At 35.9% G+C, this 22,750-nt stretch overlaps 1 protein-coding gene across 2 annotated transcripts in view; it reads right to left on the reverse strand.

Moving 5' to 3' along the window:
• Nucleotides 1-22,750, reverse strand: part of sntg1 (syntrophin, gamma 1) — a 187,382-nt gene that overhangs the window by 118,791 nt on the left and 45,841 nt on the right. The window contains exons 3-4 of one of the 2 annotated variants that reach the window (XM_024274264.2): nt 20,809-20,859; nt 19,527-19,655 (exon numbers count right to left, since the gene is read on the reverse strand). The exons of the other annotated variant lie outside the window; for it this stretch is intronic. The gene's annotated coding sequence lies outside the window, so the exon portion shown is untranslated. The remainder of the gene's footprint in view (nt 1-19,526; nt 19,656-20,808; nt 20,860-22,750) is intronic. 2 annotated transcript variants of the gene reach the window in all.

Raw genomic sequence — 22,750 nt, forward strand, 5'->3', positions numbered from 1 at the left:
AAACCTGCAGCTTGTCCTTTTTCCACCTACGTTCTGCTCTACGAACCTCCCTCCTTGCCTGACGGGTGCTCTCATTAAACCAGGGCTCATTAAACCAGCCAAAAAGGTTGGGACATTGCCTAAATACTATTTAATCTATTTAATCGCCAAAATAGCCTAAAATTGATCAATAAATGAAATCAGTCAAAAACAATAGCCTGATGCTAAGATAGCAGCTAAACTCTAAATTAGCCTAAAAAAACCCCAGTAGATAACAAATTTGCCAAAAACGTAAGTATGTTGCTAAAATATTATCTAATCTCCAAATTAGCATAAAAAACTCAGTAGATGCTAAATTAGCCAAAAAAGATAGCACATCACTTAAATAGTAGCTAAACTTCAAAATAGCCGAAAATTGTTATGCAATGTTAGCCTATTTTAAACTATAAGCTAAACTATAAATTAGCCCAAAAACCCCAGTAGATAACAAAATTGCCAAAAACGTTAGCATGTTGCTAAAATATTATTTAAACTCAAAATTAGCATAAAAACTTCAGTAGATGCCAAGTTGGCCAAATAAGCTAGGACATTGCTTAAAGACTGGCTAAACTTCAAAATAGCCTAAAAATGATCAATAAATGAAATCAGTCAAAAACAATAGCCTGATGCTAAGATAGCAGCTAAACTCTAAATTAGCCTAAAAAAGCCCAGTAGATAACAAATTTGCCAAAAACGTAAGTATGTTGCTAAAATATTATCTAAACTCCAAATTTGCATAAAAAACTCAGTAGATGCTAAATTAGCCAAAAAAGATAGCACATCGCTTAAATAATAGCTAAACTCCAAAATAGCCTAAGATTTCTCAGTACATTAGTCAACAACATTAGCCTGTTGCTAAAATATTATCTAAACTCTAAACTAGCATTAAAGAAACTTAAGTAGATGCAAGATTGGCAAAAAAAGAAAGCTAGCACGTTGCTAGCTAAAATTCAAAACAGCCTAAAATTAATCTGTAAATTAAATTAGTCAAAAACATTAGCCTGCTGCTAAAATCAAAGCTAAACTCTAAATTAGCCAGAAAACCCCCAATAGATAACAAATTAGCCAAAACATTAGCCTGTTGCTCTAAACTCCAAGTTAGCACAAAAAACTGCAGTGGATAACAAATGTGCCAAAAACGTTAGCATGTTGCTACAATATTATCTAAACTCCAAATTGACATTAAAAAAATACCTCAGTAGTTGCCAAATTAGCCCCCAAAAGATAGCACATCACTTAAATAGTAGCTAAACTTCACAATAGCCTAAAATTAATCTGTAAGTTAAATTAGTCAAAAACATTAGCCTGCTGCTAAAATCAAAGCTAAACTCTAAATTAGCCTGAAAAAAAAACAGTAGATAACAAATTAGCAAAAAACATTAAAATATTTGGTATACTCATTTTTTTTTAAATTACTATAAAAGATGAAAACATAGACCATGAATATTTTAAAGGTTTGTTGCTAATCTATTAGAAATATCGATATTGTAAGACTTTCTCATTCATGTCCTATGAGGCATATTTTGCTCAATATTTCAAAAACTATAACGTTTTTGAATACCAAAAATACAAGCAGTAATGTCCTGAAGGAGCTGAACGTTTTGATACCATGATTGCTGAAATCACTGGAAGTGTGATTGAGATTTTACGTGTCGACAAACGAACGGAATGGAGCTGGAGAATCACTATAGTGTGAATGCTTACTAACCATTCACACAAATGAAGTAAATCTTCAAGTAAAAAGCCTCACCTGACCCCTTTATCGACAAAAAAAAAATGACGCCGTAATAACACATCCATGTTGACACATGGTGCACATTTCCCCTCAGAAGCCAAGAGATTGATGATCTTTTTCCCCTCTTTTTTCTCCTTCCTGCTATCTGATCATCAGTGGAGGGAAAAGGTGAGCATGAAGCATAAACAAAAGGTGCTTGAATAAACTAGCTTCCAGCCACATTATTCAGACTGTGGGCATTGTACTCCTCTGACAAGCCTCAACAGGACGGGAGACTCCACAGCAGCTTCTCTGGGGAGGGGTGGGAGTCGTTTGCTTCACAGGAATCGTAATGGAAAAGGAAAATGTGCGGATCACCTGCATCACTGCTGCAGCAGCATTTTCACGTGTTGCATGACACGCACTCAGAGCGGATCATACAGCGTCTTTGCCGCATATATATTACACACTAAATATAGCAGTGAGTCATTTGTGGTGGTAAATTATCCTTTTTTGCACCATTTAAAATTTTGTTTTTTTAAAATCTTTGATTCATGATAAATAATTTCTAATTATATACAATTTTAAAAAGAGTAAAATCACAAAGTGCTTTACAAAAACAAAAGAATTACACTGAAAATAGAAAACATTTAAAACTGACAGAACCCTTTTCCAATAGAGTTAGTCTGAATTCCAAAGATGAAGGGCGACAGTTTGAAGGAATTTGGGTTTTTTGGACTATTTAAAAGATTTTGATTTATAGACTTCAAAGATTTGGCCAAAGAGTAGAAGATAGTGAAAATATGTCAGAGCTATAGACTGTTACAAACTAATAAGTAAAGGATAATGCTCAAGAAGGTGTGCATTAACATCTGATAATGGACACCTCAAAGGGCATTATCCCATTTAAGCCATGGTCAATTGCAAAAAAAAATACATTAATTATTACTACTAGTTATTTAAAAAATTTAGTTTTTTTACAAGTGGTGGGCTATTTGATACCAAACCTGCACCTCCAACCACCAAAGGAGAGTGCTATAAGCTAGGATTCATGTTTAGTGATACAAAGCATCACTTATCCCGACAAGGATTGTAAAGCTTTTAGAACTCTGTTATACTTTGTCCTATTGCCCCTCATAATTCCTGGTCAGAAACTCTTGAGATCTTTAGTTATGTGGTTTTGTTTACAGGAAAAAGAACAAAAACAAGAAATTTCTGGTTCAACACAGACCAAATGCAAGGTTCAGGACAGAATTATGCAGACAGAGTCCAGACCAACAGACTTTTCCAGTCTGAATACACCATCAGGTTAATTTTGTGGCTTGAAAATGATTCTGCAACATGTCTCTGTTGGTTCTTTGCAAATTCTAGCTGTGGTGAGTTCTTATCAGTTGATAAAATGTCAAAAAGCTGTTTCTTGGCTACTCTCAGGATGCCTTAGAAGAGGGATGTCAAACTCAATCGCACAGGGGGCCAAAATACACAATAGGTCGTGGGTCGAAAAGGATAAACATTTATCGAACACTCTAAAACTACATTTTTAAACTTTAAAAACGTAACTTTTTAACATAATTATGAACTAGATATATAATATTACCAAAAAGTAAGTTGGAATGCTGTAAACAGAATTTGGAGAATTTGAAGATGCTAGTGTTGATAGCTGAAAATGCTGAAATTAATAGTTAAAAACACTAAAGCTAATAGCTGAAAACACTGAAGCTGATAGCTGAAAACACTGAAGCTGATAGCTGAAAACACTGAAGCTGATAGCTGAAAACACTGAAGCTGATAGCCAGCTGAATTATTAGCTAAGTGCCAAATTAGCCTAAAAAAATAAAATAAAAAAATAATAATAACTTAGATTACCCAAAACAGCTAGCATGTAGCTGAAAATAATAGCTAAACTTTAAAAAAAACCTAATAATTGGAATAAAAAGACAAACAGTAATAAGACAAAACAGTGTGTAAATATTGCCATAACTCCAAAATGGCCTAAATAACTTTTTTAAAAGCCTATTTTTAGCCAAAACAGCTAGCATGTACCTGGAATATTAGCTAATCTTTAAAATGGTTTTAAAAAACAGAAAAAAGCCTAAATTAGCCAAAACAGCTACTATGTAAATATTATTCTAACTCCAAAACAGCCTAATTTGTTTTAGAAGCCTGAATTAGCCAAAACAGCTAGCATATAAATATTAGCCTAACTCCAAAATAGCCTAAAAAATCTTGCCAAAATAGTCCAAAAAGCTAGCAAACGTTAAAACAGTAACTTTTTAAACATATTTTGGATTAATAAAAAGTCAGAAATGTTATTCCAGAATAAATTAACTGAAACCTTAAATAACTTTCAATCTTTTACCCTCCATAAAATATATTTTGTCAAAATTAAACAAGTTAGAAATAAGCAAAAGATAACATCGGGCCGTTAATAACAATAAAATAAAACGATCTAGAGGGCCTGATGGAATTACCTGAAGGGCCGGATCCGGCCCCCGGGCCTTGACTTTGACACCTGTCTAAAACATGACAGTCTGGTAGACTTGGTTTGATTGGTTGTTATTTGCTGAAACATGTCAAATCTTTTCTTGTTTCCTTTACAGTAGTGTATTTTTATTCTTAACAGATCATGTGGAACTACCAGCTGTCATAAAAGCTTCTCTCTTTTAAGGTGGAATTGATCTAAAATGAGTCCCGACCACAAAGAAAAAGAAGGATGTTAAAGAAGACGTAATTCATATGACTACTACTGTGATATTTTTAAACTCTTGCTTTGCCAACACTCTTTTGAGATCGAACTGGAATTATTTTTAATTCTAAATCCACCGGACATTCACACTGCATTGAACCGCACCAACATTCACTTGCAGTAAATAGAGACCCTGGTTTTCTTGACAGAGCGGGATAATCTGGCTGCTTGGGCCACGCCAGAGTTCCGATGAGCTTTCACACCTGTCCAAACAAGCAGACTATCAGACCCAATGATCTCTGATCCAGACCAAACAGGCATTGAGAGAGAATTCTCTCGCAATTTTGGAGTTTAAGAATAAAAAAAAAAAAAATGAAGCTGACAAAGCAAAACGTGAAGTATTTTATGCTCATAGTTTCTCAGTCACTTCCTGTTTTTACCCGGGTGATTCATTTGTCCTTTGGGTCCGTTAGCAGAGTTACATCCAGGATTTCTACAGTTTGAAAGTTTGCATTCAAGTCAGAAATCACAAGGTTTTTCTCTGTCATTTGCGAGGAAAATGTTGTTTAAGGCAGATTTAAAAAGTCAGTTTAATCCACGAATAGCTTTTTTGCTTTTTCCAGAAAAGCAAAGACATTAGTGGTTAAAGGAGAAGCATTTACTCTTTTTTGGCTGCATAACAGGAGTGAAAAAGATGCAACAGTTTGCACTGCAGCAAAACTGTCTACAGTCAAGTGAGAAATCCTCTGAGATGTTTTATTTATGGCGAACAAGGTTTTCTTTTGCAACGTCTGTTTTTCAGACAGCGCCGTACAGTTTGAAACATCATCCAGCAGGCAGCTGATTATTTATTTTTTTGCTGTTATGGGTCTCATAAACAGCATTTTACAATTCCACTCCAAAAACAGACTGTTTGTCTTTCCGAGCTAGTAGTCACTGTCTTCTCTGCCATAAATATCCGCTGTCACTGGTGCATTCCTCTGCCTTCACCGCAGTCTTTGAGTACTTCAGGAGATAGTCTGGTCTGCACCAGTGCCTCCATTCCAGCAGACTGATCACAGGAGACCAGATCCAGCTGCGTCATGAGTCTCAGAGAAAACTGCAGCTGATAAGAGACAGAGGAGATACGAAAGGGATGAGACGGGCCTTTAAAGGCAGCATTTGGATTGGATTAGGGCAGGGGTGTCAAATTCAATCGCACAGGCGCCAAAATCCAAAAGATACATAAGATCACGGGCCAAACCGGATAAATATTTATTGAACACTAATGCTAAAATTTTAAAATCATAACTTTTTGACATATGAACTACATAAAAAGAATTACCTGTGATAATGCTAGCGTGAATGCTGTAAGCGGAATTTGGCCAATAAAGACGCTGAAATCGATTGCTAAAAATGCTAAAGCTGATAACCAGCGAAAACATTAGCTAAATGTTAAAATTAGCATGAAAAACTAAAAAAAAAAAAGTTAGGTTAGCCAAAACAGCTAGAGTGTAAAATATCAGCCTAACTCCAAAAGAGCCTAAATTAGCCAAAACAGCTAGCATGTAGCTGACAATTAGCTACATTCCAAAATTTATTTAAAACAAACTAAGAAAAGTCTAATTTAGCCAAAGTAGCTAGCATGTAGCTGAAGAATTTACTTAACTCCAGAACAGCCTAAAAACAACAAAAAAGCCTAAATTAGCCAAAACAGCTAACTTGTAGCTGACATGTTAGCTAAACTCCAAAATAGCCTAAAGAACTGGAAAAAGCCTAAATTAGCCAAAATAGCTAGCATGTAGCTCAAATATTAGCTAAACTCCAAAACAGCCTAGAACAAAAACAGCCTAAATTAGCCAAAATAGCTAGCATGTAGCTCAAATATTAGCTAAACTCCAAAACAGTCTAGAACAAAAAAAGCCTAAATTAGCCAAAAGAGCTAACATATAGCTGAAATATTAGCGTAGCTCCAAAAAAGCCTAAAACTTAAAAAAGACTAAATTAGCCAGAGCAGCTAGCATGTAGCTGAAATATTAGCTAAACTCAAAAATAGCCTAAAGAACTGGAAAAAGCCTAAATTAGCCAAAATAGCTAGCATGTAGCTGAAATGTTAGCTAAACTCCAAAAGAGCCTAAAGCAAAAAAAGCCTAAATTGGCCAAAACAGCTAACATATAGCTGAAATATTAGCTTAGCTCCAAAAAAGCCTAAAACTTAAAAAAGACTAAATTAGGCAAAACAGCTAACATGTAGCTGAAATATTAGCTTAACACTAAAATGGACTAAAAAACTGAAAAAAGCCTAAATTAGCCAAAATAGCTAGCATGTAGCTGAAATATTAGCTAAACTCCAAAATAGCCTAAAAAAAATCTTACTAAATGCCAAAATTGTCCAAAAAGCTAGCAGAAAACCGTAGTTTCAACATAATTATGAATAATAAAAAGGTAGGAATATTATTCTACAATAAATCAACTTAAACCTTAAAAACTTTCAATATTTTAGTCTCTGTAATAAATATATTTTGTCAGTGTTATCCAAGTTCAAAAAGAGCGCAAGATAACATCGGGTCATTAATACCAATAAAATAAAATGATCTAGAGGGCCAAATAGAATTACCCAGAGGGCCGGATCCGGCCCCCGGGCCTTGACTTTGACACGTGGATTAGGGAGATGACTTTACTGATGTTTAAATTAATGCAAAAAAATATACTAATTTAAGGTTACGAATGACAACATCAATACCAGACGTGCCACCGATCTCTTGTAAATCAAGAGGTGACCGGGTTCAAACTCGTCGCCGTCCAGCGGCTGAAGTGCTAGCTGCCTCAGACGGCTGGAATGTTCCACCGGCATGACAGTAGGTGTGTCCGAACAACATCGCCGCTCTTCTAACTATCAACTGACCCCTCTCCCCAACCAGAGAGTGCTGACTGGTTAAGATCGGGTCGACAACCTTCATCACTTAAGGAGCCATTTGGGTCAAAATGTCACCAACCAAAACCCAGTAGGAGCCACAAAGTCTTCATTCACCCTTTAGAAAAATACTGATTTATATTTATGTTTTTGCTACTGACATAATACATTTCAATAAATTATTGTGTGTTTTCTTTATAAAAGAAAGATAAACATGAGGAGATAATAGTTTTTAAAAAATATATGAAATAGTTTATATCTTTTGACAGAGCTTTGCATGACTCCCTTTCAAAATAAAAGACGTCCTACACAATAGGGCAAATGCAGTCAATGTAAAGTCATCAATGATTAAAAAAAAAAGTTTATTTTACTGTTTTTGGTGTATTTATGCCACACATTCATAAATATAAGCAACAAAAACTAAATCAGAGCTATTTAAGTGACCTCTACCAAATATTAAAACCATGAGGAACTCTTTAAATTAAGAGTGTAAAACTCAAGAAATCCAAAACATAAAATTGTGGCAATTCTGGCATTCGGCAAGGCAGCTGACGCACTGTATGATGGGATTTGGAGTTAATTTTGTAAAGTGATGGACACAGACACATTGGGCCTGCTGTTCGATCTGGCAGTGCTGGGAATTGTGGGATATCGTTCCCTTTGTCTGTCTGGGCGGATTGGGGTTTAGAAGTGGGTTTTGTCGATGAGTTTTGCTGTCTGGCTGTTTTACTCCGTTATGTTAGAAGTCGTTCTAACCGATCTCTCAGCCTCCATAATTGTAGTGTTGCTTCAATATGTTAGCAAGATAACATCAGGCCGTTATTAATAAAAATAATAATATAAAATGATCTGGAGGGCCGGATATAATTACCCTGGGGGTCAAATTGTGGTTTAAATCTTTGAATTTGTTCAAAAATAGAAAATCTGCTGTATAATCCAGTGGATTATAACTTAACGTAGCTCTAATTCTGGCTGTGCTTACTGACAATAAATTGATTTTTTGTGATAAATAAAGCTTAAAATTAAGTCCAAATATCTTCGTATGACGTTGATAAACTACAAAGACTGATGGAGAATTACAGCTACCATTGTTAGGATCCTCATTGAAGGACTCATACCATTTTTTTTTATTTTGCTACTTACTTTTTTCCTTTACAGTTTCTTTCTGAAATGTTGTAAAAGATTTTATTTTAGCCACAGTGGAGGGGTAAAAGAGCCACATGTGGCTCCGGAGCCGCAGGTCAAGACAAATGGCGAGAATCTGCCTGCTGGTGAAGACGCAGCAGGTGCTGTCCTGTCAAAAGCCACTTCGCACCTCCTCTCCTCCTCCTCACATCAGTGCTGCCATCCACCCCCTGCATGCCCCAGTCGCCCTCTCCGTGGGAGGGGGGCAGCAGGACGCTTGCTTGCGTGGTTATCTACATATGCCTGCTTTGAAGTGAGCCGAGCCAAAATCTGGGCTGTGTTTGTTTGAAGGCATCTCCCTGGTTGTTTGTGTCAGCCTTTGTTAATTATGGCTCAGCGAGTAGCCCTGACAGTGATGACATGGTGGGTTAGGTGTGGAGAACCAGTCTAGAGTGCATCAGTGTCTGGACTGCAATTACTCTCTCTGATGTGGTGTAGGCGACAGAGCCCAGAAGGAGATATTTTTTGCTCAAATGAGATTTGACAAACCTCAAAAAAAGGTTTTTTGATGTCTCAAAATACCTGTTAAACAAAGAATTACATGTAAAGTGATGTATATTTATAAAAACTGTGTTTTTTCTGAAAAAAATGAACCTTTTCTTGCTTGAATCTTTGTGTTTATCATCCAAATGTGTTTATGGAAAATGCATTGACAGATGCAAAACGTTATATTAATTTTTAATTATTGTATTAATTATTATCAAAGATAAAGAATTATAATTGTGTGAGTGTTTCATACAAATTCACACTTTAGTGATTCTCCAGCTCCTTTCTGCACGTTTTTTGGCACACAAAAACTCAATCACACTTTTAGCGATTTCATAACGTTCAGCTCGTTCAGAGCATTACTGTCTAATTCATAAACTTTATAGTTTTTGAAAAAATGAGGACAATGTGCCCCATCGGAAATGAATGAGAAAGTCCTCACATTTTAATTTTAAGTAGATTAGCAACAAGTCTTTAAATATATTCATGGGCTATGTTTTTTTTTTTTTTTAAATGTACCAAATATTTTAGCCACTTGCTAACGTTTTTGACTTATTTTTATCTACTTGGTTTTTTAGGCTAATTTTGGGTTTAGCTTCTATTTTAGCAACAGACTACGTTTTGATTAATTTAATTTACTGAGGAATTTCAGACTATTTTTAACTCTAACTATTATTTAAGCGATTTTATTTAATTTTTTTGATAAATCGACATTTACTGAGATTTTTTATGCTAATTTCTAGTTTAGCTAATATTTTAGCAACGGGCTAATGTTTTTGGATAATTTGTTATGGGGCTCTTATTGGCAAATTTAGAGTTAAGCTTCTATTTTAGCTATTTTAATTTAGTTTATTAAGGAATTTTACGTTTTTGTTTAAGTTTAGCTAATATATTAGAAACAAGCTAGCTTTTGGAGTTTAGCTCATATTTTAGCAACACACTAAATATTTTTTGCAAAATTAGCAAGTGTTATGGATTTTTAAGCAATTTTACTAAAAATGTTTTAGAAATTTTGGTTAACCTTAGCGGTCTTTTCTAGTTCTTGAAAGAAATTTCTAGTCTTTTAGCAATTTAATATTTTGCAAATAGCTTTTGCATTTTCAGCAAAACAATAAAGCAACTAGAAAAGTTGCATTACCTGCTAAAATGCTAGTGTGAATGCTTTGTGCTAAAAGTAGTTGGTGAAGATGCTGAAGCTTTTTGCTGAAAATGGTGACACAATTTACTTTAATTGCTAAAGAGATTTGTTGAAAATGCAAAAGCTATTTGCAAAATCTTACACTTGCAAAAAAAAATTGCAATTTTGTTAAAGTGCTATGCAACAGCGCTGAAGTCAACCTAAATTTCTGAAAAAAATGTTGTGAAATTGCTAAAAAAAAATCCGTAATAGATGCCAATTTGCAAAAAAAATATTTAGTGTTGCTTAAAAATGAGATAAACTCCAAATTAGCCAAAAAGCTAGCCCGTTGCTCAAATACTAGCTAATGCCTAAAATTCCTCAGTAAACTAAATGAGTCAAAACGTAGCCTGTTGCTAAAATAGAAGCTAAACTAATAGAAACCTCAATAGATAACAAATTAATCAAAAACGTTAGAATGTTGCTAAATTATTAGCTAAACTCCAAATTAGCATAAAAAAACTTTAGTAGATCCTACATTAGCCAAAAAGCTAACCCATTGCTTGAATATGAGCTAATCTCCAAAATAGCCAAAATTCCTCAGTAAACTAAATTACTCAAAACGTAGTCTGTTGCTGAAATAGATGCTAAACTCTGAATTAGTCAATAAAAACCTCAATAGTTAACAAATTAGCCAAAAACGTTAGAATGTTGCTAAATTATTAGCTACATTTCAAATTAGCATAAAAAAACTTTAGTAGATCCCAAATTAGCCAAAAAGCTAGCACTTTGCTTAAATACTAGCTAATCTCCAAAACAGCATAAAATTCCTAAGTAGACCAAATTATCCAAAAACATTAGCATATCGCTAAAATATTAGGTAAACTAAAACCTTTTTGAAAGTTACCATAAATGATGAAAACAGAGCCCACAAATATATTTAAAGGCTTGTTGCTAATCTACTATTCCTTCATTTCCTATTAGGCATATTTTGCTTAATATTTCAAAAACTATAAAGATTATGAATACCAAAAATACAGGCAGTAATGTCCTGAACGAGCTGAACGTTTTGATAACAAGATTGCTGAAATCCCTGAAAGTGTGATTGAGTTTTTACGTGCCAAAAAACATAGAGAAAGGAGGAGGAAAATCACTAGCATTAGTACAATAAAAGTAAATTCCGCCAGTTTTTTCAGCAAAAATCTTCAGCATCTTCAGCGACTACTTTCAGCAAAAAGCATTCACACTAGCATTATCTCAGGTAATGTAACTTTTCTAGTTATCTATTAATATTTCATCATAAATTAAATAATTGACAAAAATTCAGCTCGAATCAATTTTAAGAAGCTCTAGTTTTAACTAAACTTTCTCAATCTCTTATTGTGAAAGGACAACCCCATCAGTTTTTCCACAGCGTAGCCGGGCTTACACAAAAACCCGCAGATCCAGTGAACCATGAGTTACTTTACCTCTTTATAGCCATGACTTCACATCCTGCTCCAAAAATATAATACTTTCCTTTTGACAAAGAGATCCTTCCCACTATACTGTCATCAATGCGTCATCAAGACACTTCAGAAAAATGACTGTAAAGTCAAATGTTTCCAACCAGAAATTCCTCTTTTAAAACACCATCATAACCATTTTTTTGTCTTTATAATTGATACTTTTAAAGTAGAAATTTGCAAGTTGTGTTTTGGAAGTTGTAGTCATTAAACCGTCTAATTTTTAGCTAAACTTGTATTTATTTTTCCACTCTTATTAAAAAAAATACTTCAAAAAATAAAATGTGACTTCAATTTTTTTAAAATCAAGCTTTATGTATACAGCATTTCCATGTATGAGTCGGATAAAAGGATTGACTGAAAACATCAGACATCCTGCTTTTCTCAGCTATCATTGAGCAAGGCAGGATACAGGATGCCGGTGCATCACAGGCCCACATGGACAGCTACACTTCCACAAGCACTTTAGAAAGGACGATCACCAGGAAGTAAAGAAAATCCTGAAGACACACATGTGTATCTGTGGGGGGGGTCCTGGAGACCTCACTGAGATTTCCTTCCTGTGAAGTGAAAGGAATTGCTGCCACTCAAATGGGAGGAGAGTCAAACAATCCTTTATAGAAAACACTTGTTTATTCAAGTTAAATTTAGTGGAAAAAAAAACAATCAAAGATTTAATCAAGATGTTTTAACAGGATTTTATGTCTCAAATTAATAGAAAAAGGCTAGTTATTGTTGGTTAAAAGAACAATAGAAACATGAATAAAGTTACATGATCCCATTGGGTATTAAATATCTAAATCATGCCGTAGATCTGCATCATACACCCAAGAGACGAGTCATAGAGACCGGGAAAATGCGGTAAACACATTGACTCCTCTCGTGTTCCAAACAGGAAGTACCCGCTGGTTCCAAGAAGTCAAAATCCCACAGACTTCTATTGAAAAGTAGTTTTCTCAGTCAGTTTAGTTGTTAGAATAACCATTTTCTTTCTAATCCTAATTTTTTTAAATGTATTTTTTCTTTATCTCAAGTTATTGAAGTAAGAAACTGACCAATCAGATGCCTCAGTGGAAGCCTGCTGGCTCCACCTCCAACGTTTGATTGACAGATTCTCCTGAGCCCGCTTTCAGTGGAAGGGGTGTGGCCTTCGAACAAGCTCACTCATGATTGGTGACAGTGGGTTCTCTAAAAAAGTTACTCGGACCGACTCGGACCAATCACCGTGGTTGAGTTTCAAAATGGCGGCGGCCATGTCAGGAAGCCACGGTGACGGCTTTGGCTTTTGCGAGGGCCGGAGGTAAGGCATTTTCTATGGGTGACGTCAACACCTCGCTCCGTCCAGTGAATTATATACATCAATGGGTGAACATTGAGGATTTGGCCATCATAAAACGGCATTTTCGACCTTCGTCTTTAACCCTCGTGCTCTCTTATTGGGTCCAAATGACCCTACGCTTACATTGATGTATGATCCCTCCCATGATAAAATGGACAGGATTTTCTGTCTGCCACGGGACACCAGTGAAGATTAAAAATCATTGAAAAAGTTTTATGGGGTCCAGATGACCCCACTTTGCCTAGGATAGCACAAGGGCTACACGCAATTAAACCTTTTTATACCCGTCTTAGGACAACACAAAACACTGTAAATTGATGGTGTTTTCCTGGTGATCTATGAGACTTTTTGCTTGCCATAGTCTAGTGCACATCACTGTATCTCGCAGACGACTTTCCCTTAGCTAATTGTATCGTGGTCCCATCATAACTCATAAAACAAGACACCATTTTTCTCCATAAGGGTTTGGGTTAATTAAATAGGTTAATTGATTAACATAAGCAATCATTTAGAAGGTTTGTGTATTAAGGGTGGTTTTGATCGCTTTAGAGACCATCTTTCAAACTTTCAACTATCAAACAGAGGACAGTTTTGGTAATACAACAAGCTCCACAATGCTGAAGGTCGTTCTGATGGGGTCTAATACTGGTATCACTTTGGTAAAAGTAACTCATCAAAGTATCCTTGTTCAAGTGTTCATAGATTTACCATTTCTGTTACTATCTGCTTTATTATTTTGGGGATTTTTTGGGTGTTTAAAATGTCTACAGTTGGATTTTAAATTTGAGAGATGCTGTGAATACATGTAGTCACAATTTTTGATTGGATTGTTATTTTGATGCAAGTTTCTGAGAATTTTTAACCCCATAGGCTTCAGTACAAATGTCTGCTACATCTTCAAATATAATTTTTTTGTAGTTTCATGTAAACAAAAATCACACATATAGCCAATTTTGTTTTATTTTTTTAAACTATCCAAAGGTTAGATGGCTTTATGTAGACGTCTATATGCAGATATCTTACATAGCACCATTGATGGACCTCTAATAGAGTAACAAATAGAGTTGTCTGAGGAGACATCGTCAATTGATGTATATTAGCTATCTAACAGACATCTTCAGACTCATCTGTTTCTTGCTTTTATCAGCTTCAAGAATTTTAAGTACCTAAAACCGTAAATCTGAAAGTGTGTAAAGATTATGCCATAACTTCACTCAGCTCTAAATTCCAAAGTCTGTGATGACAGTTTTGTCGCAGTTCATGTTTTAAAGCCGTGTTCCCCGGACTTCAAACGTGGTAATGATGTCAGCGTTAACAGCAGGTCAGGGGTCAGGTTTGACATCGTACTACTGAAGTGGAGGGAAGACTCCGCAGGTCTGGGGCAAAGACTCTGCAATCTGGAGACCGCACGGATTGCAAAAGGCCAAATATGCCTCTGCTCCAGATGTCAGCAGAAATGTGTCAGCGGCCTGTCACAGAGCGAGCGTGGAGAGCAACCGTTTTATTGTGAGTAACATCCTGTGAGCTGCATTTTCTGATGATGTGAATCGGTTTTACAAACAGCTTTTCTCACTACGTTTGTTTTCGTGTGTGCACTTGTCTTTATTGGGAGAATTCCAAACCAGTCCTAATGGGAAACAAAACCTAAATGTTCTCCAGGTTAGGTTTATGAACAATTTCTTTCTTTTTTTTTAACTGAATTATTATTTTACTTGTATTTGAGCAGAGTTATAACATTGTGCTGTTTTTTTTTAATGAGAAGGCCTATGTCTGTAATCAATATACAGACATTTATTCAGATATAGATGTCTTAATAGGCCTATTTTTATTCCCCAGAACTATGAAACAAAACACAGAGAATAATAAACAAAAACATTAAAAATAAAGTGCCCAATGACAGAATGAAAGAGCATTTTCTGAGATTCATCAAAAATCAATGAATACTCAACTGGAATAATATGGGATAAAATAAATCCACCATGTCAATGTTCAATTTATGGTATAAAATGGCCTAAAAGCTTCAATGAGGGCGCTCGCTGGTCACATCTCACGACCGTGTGTCATGACCTACGTGATTTGAGTCTCGACCCACGAGTATGGGTTGTGACCGAAAAAATTTTAGTCATGAAACACAAGATCTGTGTCTCTACTCGCATGCTATTTGTCATGACCGAAAAGATTTGAGTCATGACACGAGATTTAAGTCTCGACCTACGAGTATGGGTCGTGACCCACGAAATTTGAGTCATGACAAACGAGATTTGAGTCTCGACCCACGAGTATGGGTCGTGACCGGCAAAATTTGAGTCGTGACACATAAGATTTGAGTCTCAACCCATGAGTTTGGGTTGTGACCCAGGAAATTCGAGTTATGATACACGAGATTTGAGTCTCGACCCACGTGTATGGGTTGTGACCCCCAAAAAATTGAGAAGTGACACACGAGATTTGAGTCTCGACTCACAAGATTTGGGTCTTGACCTACGATATTTGGTCGTGACCCACAAAATTTGAGTCGTGACCCATGAAATTTGAGTCTCGACCCACAAGATTTGGATCTCGACCTACAATATTTGGTTGTGACACACGAAATTTGAGTCGTGACCAACGAGATTTGAGTCTCGACCCACAAGATTTGGGTCTTGACCTACGATATATGGACGTGACCCACGAAATTTGAGTCATGACACACAAAATTTGAGTCGTGACCCATGAGGTTTGAGTTGCGACCCACGAGATTTGGTCGCGGCTCACAAGATGCAAGTCAGGTGAGCCACAGGAAATAAGTCAGAGGTGTTTGAAGGCCAGCCCCTGCTGCAACTAGGGGTGGAATTCAATACATTCACTTCTTCCCACTCCCTTTCAACCAAACTTTACTTGACTTTAGCAAATAATCACATATTTAATGGATCAAATGTGACATAAGTGTCTTTTTTTTTTTATAATCAATACATTTTATTTATTTCCCTAATAAGATTGAAAAATATTGTCCACAATCTATGCTTGAAATAAACCAGATCAATCAATTAAAAAATGGAAAACTAAAAAATATATGAAAATAGACACTCTTTTGGAAATAATTAAAATAATTAAACGGACCTCATAGGCTGCATTAACTCAACAAGAAAGACTTTTCTTCTGTACTTAATCATCAGCTCACCTTTTATAGACATGACACTTGCAGACATTACATCACTACAGGAGCTCACGAGGCTCATTCAGGTGTAGTACGCTGGCATGATATCACCCATAGCAACAATGTAATTCCAAGCAAAACAAAAATTCCCCTCTTTTTACAAAGGTTTTAACTGATTAATACTAAAATGCAGTGTTATTTGACGTGTTTATTTCAAATTATTTGACACAATTGAATCTATTTATTACACCCCTCAATTGTAAACATACCATAAACAACAATATATATTAGAGTTCCTTTTAAAGGCAGCAATATTTTTACTTTTCGTTAATTTAACGGCTAAAACCTCACTAGTATAAAGCAAATGAGTGAAAATTCCTTCTATTAGATTTTCAATCACTTTCAATCTTTCAATTTTTGATGACCATAAATCCTTTTTTAGTCAAGTTTGTGCTGTTATATGTCTATTTATATTTTTTAGGCGCATTTTGAAAGAATGTAAAGGAAATGGAAGAAATATTACACCATAAATCAAAAGTATCTGTTCTTTCCTACCTTAATTCTTACTTAATAACTAGACTTCTACTTCAATAATACTTTGAAGAACTCTCACTTGAGTCATTTTTGGGCCTCTGGTCACACTTCTGCCAGACTAATTGCTCACCTGCTCTGAGCATCCTTTGAGCTCCAAACTAATTTAGAGGAGAAAAAAGTTGACGATCGTTTAAACGAATCACAAAGTGACAAATCACACGTGTGTTTCTGCATAAGTGAAAGCTTTTCAAAGAGGGATCTGCAACGTCAACACAGATCTGATAAGTTTTGTGGGGCTTTCATTGACGAGTGTCTCTGCTTTTATCTCCCACAACTGCTGAGCTTCTCTTATCAAGTGCAGCAGTGCAGGCCGGAATTCCAGCCTTTGATAATTGTCTCTCAATCTTTGGCTACCCAAGCAGAGTTTCAGTGATGTGGACTGGAAAAAACGTTTCAGAAACAGAGTCACCGGCCTCACCCTTCACAAAAAGTCACACTTTTTTCTACAATTTTCTCAACAAACACTCACTGATAGTCTTGGATATGTTAGCTATAACCTTATAACATCAAAGGAGATGCATTTGATGACGCCTACAGCTCCACTCTTCACTCAAAAGAGGAAAATCACATCTATCAAATGTGTAATTTTTGATGATCAGAGTCCTCAAGCCTTCTTTATGAAGCAAGTATACAAAATAGTATAACGACTTTAGTTCAATTGGAAGCCTATTAAGTAAAAGCTGCAATATTTTGCTTGTAAACAACATCCCACACTGCAAAACTCAATCGGAATGAAGTAAAAAGAGAACATTTTAAGAAAAAAATTCTCTTTTAATGCCTTGGAAGTAAAATTATCTCATCAAGAAAGTTTTTCAATAGCTAAATAATTTCAGAAAACACGTTTTAATGACTAGAATTTTTTTCCTAAAATAAGAATCCTCAATTTTTCTAATCCCACTGGCAGATTTTTTAGTTTACTTCAAGAAAATCTGCCAGTGGGATTAGTATTTTTGCCTTATATATGGGGCCTGTTTTTCCAGTGCCCTCAACATAAAGTGCATATATTTTTACAGAACATGAACGTAAGGAAATAATGACATGAAGTTGTGTAGAATAAGAATAAAAATCAAGCTTATAGAACTTGGAATTTTAATATAAAAATATTTGGTCATATCGTTTATGATACCCAAAGTTTTAGTGTGATTTTTTTCTGTTTTCAAAGTGAATTTAAGAATTTAGTAAACTTTAGATTAAAGGATTACTCCAAAGTGCATTTTTTCATTTTCACTTTTAAGTGAGAGAACGTTTGTTTTTCTCATTAAAATCAACCAATTTAAGTGCAAAACTAAAATAGAAACTAAATTTCAAGTCATTGTGATGCATTAAACAAATAAAAAACAAAAAAAAAAAAAACAGAAATAAGTCTAAAAAAGTAAAAACTTCTAAATACCTTTAGGCAATCAAACATTCAAACTATGTAGAGTCACGTTTCAATATTTACTGTGAGCAGTTTGTGTACTTCAGACAATCTGAACTCATGGCAAATTTATGTCCTCCACCTCTAGCTGCTTTTCTAACAATGTCTTCATGAACCAGACCAACAGATTCTCATCCTTAAGTCGTCACATACTGACGTATGGTTTGGACCCTTTCACGTCACTTTTCGATGTTTTGGGTGTCCCCAACTCATCGTTTTTTGATTAATTACTTGTTATACACACAAACAAAACTTCATTTACGCACAAATCTGATGTCAAACTCTTCACGTCTCCAAGATTCGTGTGTAAATGATGCGTTCAAATGCTGCTAGAATGCTGGGTCATCAGAGTTTTCTTATCAGACGCTTTGAAATTAGATTGTGAATAATATCTGATGAAAACGGGACATTTTCCCACTTTCTTAAACAGATATTTCCGATAATTAATAAAAAAACTTTCAAGTTTTAAGTAGTGGGTTTGTAAATTATTTTTTTATTATTTTGTAATTTTTGTAGATGCAAATACACAATTGCAAGTACACAAAGTTATGCTCGAAATATATTGTATGAGGTATAAATCAAGAATTCTGCACATCGGGATGAGTCTATCTTTTCTCCATAGATTTACCGCTTAAATGTTTAATTGAGATCGAGAAGAAATTAGAAGAAAATCCACGACTGAGGAAAGTTCGTACACTCTAGCTGCAACCAAAGAAGTCAAAGCTCCAGCAGGAAGAAGCGTTCTAGCGGGTTACAGAGTTCTGCTGACAGACCAGCAGTGAAATTCAGTGGCCAAGCAGGTGGAGCTGAAAACCGTCCTCTGGAGGTCGACCAGGCCAGTGATAGGAAATCATTTGGTTGACAGAGCAGTCGGAGCCAAAGGCCCTCCACTGCCAGAACCTCAGCAGGCTCCAAAATGATGAGGCTCCTGCAGAGGAGCATCTTTTTTTATACATAACGTGGGTTAGGAGGTGATCCAACGGAACGCTCCACTCAGATTCAGGTCAGGGAATGTTGTCTGGAAGTCTGAGTGACCACAAATAACAGAAACATCTGATGAGGACAGTTTCTGCTAAATTTGCTGCATGTGGTGGTTCTGTTTTGAGAATCTTAAATTTATTGAGCTTAAAAAAAAAACATTTTTACCCAAAAGATTCTGGAAAATTTGATCCACTTTCTACCTGCAAAACAACAATTTAGTTTTCATCTTCTGAATGTACTTTGTTCCCAAAAAACAAAGCTTATGCGATAAATGACTTAAGGAACCATCATAAAGATTTATAGTTTTGTTTTAACTTACAATAGCAGTTACTGTCAGAAGTGAAACCTATAAAGCAGATTAAATCTTCTGACATCAGGCCTGGAGGAATACTCCACGAGTGTGAGGTGAAGCTCCTCTGCAATAATGCCAAAAGAAAGCAGAGGCTACGGTTGACCTTGTCCTTCTTTGCTGTTGGTCTGCGGGTTTGGGCCAGGGACAGGAACTCCCTGTACAGACACAGTGTCTGCGACTGTGAAAACGGCTCCACAGTAGAACACTTTGTTCACTGCCACCAAGGAAAACCCTAGACAACAAAAACATACACAGGCAGGGAAAAATGCACATGTGAGAGTGGTCTTTTTTTTTTTCTTTTTCCTAAAAGACGTTTTTCTTGGCTTTGAGTTGTAAATAATAGTCCCCAAAGAAGGAGAAAAATTCATAGCACCTGTATTGTCATGCAGTCCGACTGTTAGCAACCCATAAATATGAAATCATAGGAAGTGAAAAGTTAAATAAAGTTATATGGGATTTTAAAAATTTGACTCAAACTAATTGATTTTATATGAGAACTGAACAGAGTGACCCCTCAACATCGGCGTTCCAAACAGGAAGAACCTGCTGGTTCTAAGAAGCCAAAATCTCATTGACTTCTGTTGAGAAATACACAGATCTAACTCAGCTATTCTATTTAGCAGAATATCCATTACATCAAACAATCAAAACGTCTGATTAAAAGATTAAAGTGGTAGGGGTTTGGACTTCCAACAAGCTCACACCTCATTGGTGAGATGTTGCCACAGAGATATTGACTCATACGACTTAGAACAATAACTGCTTACTGACGATTTCTGGTTCCAACATAGCGACTGAAGCGACTTCAATTCATTGGAGCTGGGAGTAAACCATCTTTTATGGGTGAAATCACACTCACTTAGTCTAGGGTTTAAATACAATCAATGGTCAAATTGACCAAAGACAGTAAAAACAAAACTATCATTTTTAGCGACTTGATTAGATAATTTTGTGTTTGGAGTACATACACAGTTCAACAAATGTCTAAACCACAGGTGTGCACATTTTATGACTTGCGGGCCTCTAATGCCTCGTTTCCACTGAGGGGTACGGACCAGACCAGCTGTAATGTCTTTGCTCCATTGCTCAGGGCTTTTTATGGTCTCAGTGCTCGCACCTGACTCTGAGTCCAATGACTCAGAGTTGACTGAACTAACTCTTTCAGCTGTTCTGAAACTGGAAACTTTGAGTCAGTGAACTGTGATTTCAGGTTTGAACTCTGAAATCATTGGTCTAAACACAATTTGTTTGGTATGCTAGCAACACATAAATGCTACAGCTGCTTATGTATGACAAAGTAGCTGATCCTATGGTCACTAGTCTGTTACAGGTCAACCAATAGTCTCAAACAAGAAGACATACACCACAGATTTGATGTTTCTCACCTCTTCTTCCTGGTGCCCAGATGACAAAATGGCAGCCAAGGATTTCACTTCCTGTTTGGGATTGGACATAAGGAAGTGTAAAGGATTTGTTTGAGTTCCTTTTTATTTAAGTTGTTTCTTAATTTGTCTGTTTTGTTTACAAGACCTTAAATGCATAGTTTCTAAGAAACCTGTATATTTAGTTTTTTTTTTTTTTTGCTGAAGTGTAGGGTGTAATGATTCATTTTAACAAGGATTCAATTCATATAAAAGTTAAGGGTTTCCAATGCGATCCATACTGCATATTGGTTTATTTTGAGCAATACGGTTTGAATCGATTCACTGACCTATGATTGATCCAGGACCTCTTTAGCCAAAACTTCTACCAGTGTGACTCAGAGGTAAATACCTGAACAGTGCAGGTCAAGTTTTCCATGTATTTCTTCAAGATAATCAAGTTTAAATTAAATGTCTACAAACAAACAAGTCCATTTAAATTTTAATTTGATAAAGTTCAGCCCACTATTGTTTTTCTACATCAAAATATTACAAATGGAACATGATACCACACTATATGGTCACATGTCGTTGAAAAATTCTTTGTACTGGTTTAAATTTTTCAATTCAATTTTATTTATATAGCCCAATATCACAAACAATTGTCTCATTGGACTTCATATCAATTGTACAACAGCAGAAAGTTGGTCATAAAATATCATATAATATATATATATATATAGTATCCCTGACCTAAGACCCTCCATCTCTGTAAGGAAAAACTTCTAAAAAACAAACAAAAAAAAAAAAACTGATTCCAGTAAAAAGAAATGAAGAGGATGAAAAGGGAATTAGCTTTGCAACAAATGTTTGTTTTTGTCAAATAAAGAAAAGTTTCTTAGGGGAAGTCGACCACTCTGGTCACACTACATTGTAACGTCCTCACTTCTCATGTAGTCAAAGGTCAAACTGGCCTAAGACAATAAGACTGTCATTTTTATCAAGTTGATTAAATCATTTATGTTTGGAGTACATATACAGTTGAACAAATGTCTAAACGCAACTTGTTTGGTATGCTAACACCACATGCTCGTGCACAAGCTTTTCTCAATCACTTTCAATCTGGCTGACCAAATATCACCAGCAAATAGTGTCACTTCAATCATTGTGCCCTAAAAACTGATAGGTTATCCAATTATGTGCACTGATGCATTTCCTGTGAAGCTGGAACATTTCTCCTGACCTTTTCTTGATAGAAATGAAATTTTCTCCCCTTCAGGCTAAACAAAATCTCAAAGCGCTCCACCCTTTGAGTGAGTCATGCTGGGATAGTCAAACAAGCCTACGCAATGCAATGATGAATCCAGAGACATTATTCCTGGAGAAGAGCTGTTTTGAAATCCTCCGCAGCTCTACGATATGTCACCCGGCCCTTTTCTAAAGCGGCGCGTCTCAGGGCTTCAGGGAGGTGTTGACCCGGGGCGGAGGGCCTTTGCAGCTCTCTGCTCCCGGTCTCGGGGCAGGTTATCTCTGCCTGCAGCAAGCCACCACGCGCCTGTTGCACCTGATTGTCTCCTCGGCGCATTCCAGGCAGGAGAGGCTGACGAGTCGGGACAGCACACCCAGACAGTGATACACTTGTTCTGCAGCCACAGGTGTAGCTTTTCTCTTTCTCTTAAGTCTTCCTGAGGTATTAAGAGTTGTGGAGGAGTAAAAGTATTTTGAAGGGAAGGCAGAGCAAATGACAAATGGCTTTTTCTTCAAACAACAAAAGAAAGCTTTTTCGACATTACTGTTTTATTGAACTTGTGACTCTCTGGGATGAAATAAAAAAAATAAAAGAGTCTGTGTTCCAACATAACCTCAGACTTTGTTCAGTCTTGAATTTGACTGTAAAAGTAGAAGATGAAAAACTGTGTGGATTTTCAAACAAAAAAATGTCAAATTTTCCATAGCAGATTATAGC

This window comes from Oryzias melastigma, linkage group LG17 (genome assembly GCF_002922805.2).
Source record: "Oryzias melastigma strain HK-1 linkage group LG17, ASM292280v2, whole genome shotgun sequence".
In the NCBI taxonomy this organism is placed as follows: Eukaryota; Metazoa; Chordata; class Actinopteri; order Beloniformes; family Adrianichthyidae; genus Oryzias; species Oryzias melastigma.